Genomic DNA, 4,504 nt, shown 5'->3' on the forward strand with positions numbered 1-4,504 from the left:
CTATCAACATGTTAAATGTGCAACCAGAGGGAAAACAATTCTAGATCACCTGTACTCCACACACAGAGACGCGTACAGAGCTCCCCCTCTCCCTCCATTTGGTAAATCCGACCACAACTCTATCCTCCTGATTCCTGCTTACAAGCAAAAATTAAAGCAGGAAGTACCAGTGACTCGGGCTATAAAAAATGGTCAGATGAAACAGGTGCTAAACAACAGGCCTGTTTTGCTATCACAGACTGGAACATGTTCCGGGATTCTTCCGATGACATTGACGAATAGACCACATCAGTCACTGGCTTTATCAATAAGTGCATTGAGGACGTCATCCCCACAGTGACTGTGCATACATACCCCAACCAGAAGCCATGGATTACAGGCAACATTCGCACTGAGCTAAAGGGTAGAACTGCCGCTTTCAAGGTGCGGGAAGCTTACAAGAAATCCCGCTATGCCCTGCGACGAACCATCAAACAGGCAAAGCGTCAATAAAGGGCTAAGATTGAATCATACTACACCGGCCCCCGACGCTCGTCGGCTGTGGCAGGGCTTGCAAACTATTACAGACTACAAAGGGAAGCACAGCCACGAGCTGCCCAGTGACACGAGCCTACCAGACAAGCTAAATCACTTCTATGCTCGCTTCGAGGCAAGCAACACTGAGGCATGCATGAGAGCATCAGCTGTTCCAGATGACTGTGTGATCACGCACTCTGTAGCCGACGTGAGTAAGACCTTTAAACAGGTCAACATTCACAAGGCTGCGGGGCCAGACAGATTACCAGGACGTGTACTTCGAGCATGCACTGACCAACTGGCAAGTGTCTTTACTGACATTTTCAACCTGTCTGAATCTGCGTTCAACACCATAGTGTCCTCAAAGCTCATCACTTAGCTAAGGAACCTGGGACTTAACACCTCCCTCAGCAACTGAATCATGGACTTCCTGACGGGCCACCCCCAGGTAATGAGGGTAGGTAGCAACACATCTTCCATGCTGATCCTCAACACCGGAGGTCCCCAGGGGTGCGTGCTCAGTCCCCTCCTGTACTCCCTGTTCACCCACGACTGCATGGCCAGGCACGACTCCAACACCATCATTAAGTTTGCTGACGACACAACAGTGGTCGGCCTGATCACCGACAACGACGAGACAGCCTATAGGGTGGAGGTCAGAGACCTGGCCGGGTGGTGCCAGAATAACAACCTACCTCTCAACATAACCAAGACTAAGGAGATGATTGTGGACTACAGGAAAAGGAGCACCGAGCACGTCCTCATTATCATCGACGGGGCTGTAGTGGAGCAGGTTGAGAGCTTCAAATTCATTGGTGTCTACATCAACAACAAACTAGAATGGTCCCAACACACCAAGACAGTCGTGAAGAGGGCACGACAAAGCCTATTCCCCCTCAGGAAACTAAAAAGATTTGGCATGGGTCCTGAGATCCTCAAAAGGTTCTACATCGGCAACATCAAGAACATCCTGACCGGTTGCATCACTGGGGCACTTCAGAGGGTAGTGCGTACGGCCCAGTACATCACCGGGGCAAAGCTGCCTGCCATCCAGGACCTCTACACCAGGCGGTGTCAGAGGAAGGCCCTGAAAATTGTCAAAGACCTCAGCCACCCCAGTCATAGACTGTTCTCTCTACTACCGCATGGCAAGCGGTACCGGAGTGCCAAGTCTAGGACAAAAAGGCTTCTCAACAGTTTTTACCCCCAAACCATAAGACTCCTGAACAGTTAACCAAATGGTTACACGGACTATTTGCATTGTGTGCCCCCCCAAACCCCTCTTTTACGCTGCTGCTACTCTCTGTTTATCTTATATGCAAAGTCACTTTAACTATACATTCATGTACATACTACCTCAATTGGCCCGACCAACCAGTACTCCCGCACATTGGCTAACCGGGCTATCTGCATTGTGTCCCACCACCCACCAACCCCTCTTTTTACGCTACTGCTTGTCTCTGTTCATCATATATATCACTTTAACCATACCCACATGTACATACTACCTCAATAAGCCTGACTAACCGGTGTCTGTGTATAGCCTTGCTACTCTTATTTTCAAATGTCTTTTTACTGTTGTTTTATTTCTTTACTTACCTACACACACATACTTTTTTTTCTCTGCACTATTGGTTAGAGCCTGTAAGTAAGCACTTCACTGTTTGGTCTACTACACCTGTTGTATTCGGCGCACGTGACAAATACACTTTGATTTGAGTCTGCTGTCATGCTAAACATGTTTAACAAGGAGTACAAGGACTGAAATGTTCTAAAACTAAACAGACTGGTACCCAGGCTAGTAATTCCTCACATCAGGACACACATCCCAACATGGCTGCTTCTACATATTTACTCTACACTTGCATACCCTCAAATTCTTCTGATTGTTGTCATTAGGTTCACAGTAAGAGAGGAAGCTTAAAAGAGATATGATGAGAGAGAGAGAGCATAATGGAGAGAGTCAGGATGGAACTGAACTTTGTTCTGTCAGTGAGCAAGTGCAGTTAGTGAGTTAGAGCAGTGGAGATCATTCCTCCATTAGAGTGTTTAACACACCTCAGAGGGTATATGATGGTCAATGGACTCTAAGCACACATTAGGAGCTGAGGGTATATCATGGTGGTCAATCTGTCTGTCTAAGTACACCGCAGGGACTTTGGATATTGCATGCTGGTCAATTCAACCTATCACTTGTGGATATACTCCTGTCAGTGGGATCTGGGCTGTGGGGTGTGTAACTGGTCGGTTCAAATAATTTCTCTTTTCATTTGCTATACCACAATAGCTTATCATAGGTCCAATTTGTAGCAACAGTCCTTGTGCAGTGGTCAGTAATACCTATGAGAACTTAAGAGTGGTATCTGTAAGGATGGGTGGTTAAACAACACACAGTCAGGTCTCCAAGAAGTTTGTGGAAGCTATCCCTCATCTCTCAGCTCACAGATGGAGAGAGAGTTGAGCAGCTTCTTGGAGTAGCAGTCCGTGAATAGAGCAGACCACATTTGCTGGAGTAAACCTCTGTCTCCCTGCACAGTCTAGCCCCAATGCTTAACGCCGTCACTTTCAAAGTCTTCCCATTAGTGTCAATAGCCGTGCAGCATTATCCATGGTGCCTATGGATTACAGAACCCAAGCTGCGGGAACTGCGGGATGTAATTCCAGAAAATGTGGCAGAAAAGATTTCCACTGTCATTTTCCTTTCATATGTGGCCAGTAGGAGAGGAAGTGGAGAGGAGGAGGAGGCAGGAAGCTGAGAAAGTTGATTTGTCAAATCGTGGCTGAATGGAGGCTCCAGTGATTGAGGGATTATAATGATTATCAAGCAGAAGCCTGTTGTAATGTTATAGGCACAACCAGCACAGCTTTACCACTTTTTTAGGCCAAATGATTTAGATCTTATACCTGGCTAATGATACCCATCCATCCTCCTCAAATGGCTGGGTAGTAATCTAACACGTCCCGTGTTAAACACACACACACGCTCGCACACACACACACGCTCGCACACACACACACACGCTCGCACACACACACACGCTCGCACACACACACACGCTCACACACACACACACACATGATCGTACACACACACACACACACACACACACACACACACACACACACACACACACACACACACACAAGCTCGCACACACACACACATGATTGTACACACACACACACACACACACACATGATCGTACACACACACACACGCTCGCACACACACGCTCACACACACACACACACACATGATCGTACACACACACACACACACGCTCGCACACACACACACACACACATGATCGTACACACACACACACACACACACACACACACACACACACACACACACACACACACACACACACACACACACACACACTCAAGGGTTGACTTTCTGTTCCTTACCGAGCTCCATCTACATTCACCACATCAAGTATTGCTGATGTTACAATTTGTCTCAGAAAGGGTTTCCTGAAGTTGTGACTCTTCACAGTGAATTATGAGTGATAAGACAGAATGAGGGTAATTTGCTGTTTGGCAAATGTGATTGTGTATGTTTTTAATCAGGCCATGCCTGGCCACCCACTAAAGAGGTGTCTGGCCCGAGACGACGTATTGTATGGTCACAGTGTATAGAGTGGAGCTGTAACTCGTTTGGCCTTGTCACTATCGTAGGCTTTATGATTAAACACACATCCTCATTTAACGGCCCTCCTTCAAATGAACCACTCGGCTGTGAAACAGCGTAAGTGCTCCCTAAAGAGGAGTCTGGGTAGAGAGGGGAGGTTCAAGGCCGAGGGGGAGCGAGGCATTGGAGAAATGGCATATTCACCACATTGCTATTCATGGTTTTGTCCTGTCCATTAATTACATTCCAAAGCATTTCTTACAAAGGTGCTCCTGTGAAGAGTGGCTCCTCCAAGGAAAAAAATGTGTCTTACCCAGGATAAAAGCACGCCTTGCCACCGTCCACAAAGTA

This window comes from Oncorhynchus clarkii, chromosome 19, assembly GCF_045791955.1.
Source record: "Oncorhynchus clarkii lewisi isolate Uvic-CL-2024 chromosome 19, UVic_Ocla_1.0, whole genome shotgun sequence".
In the NCBI taxonomy this organism is placed as follows: domain Eukaryota; kingdom Metazoa; phylum Chordata; class Actinopteri; order Salmoniformes; family Salmonidae; genus Oncorhynchus; species Oncorhynchus clarkii.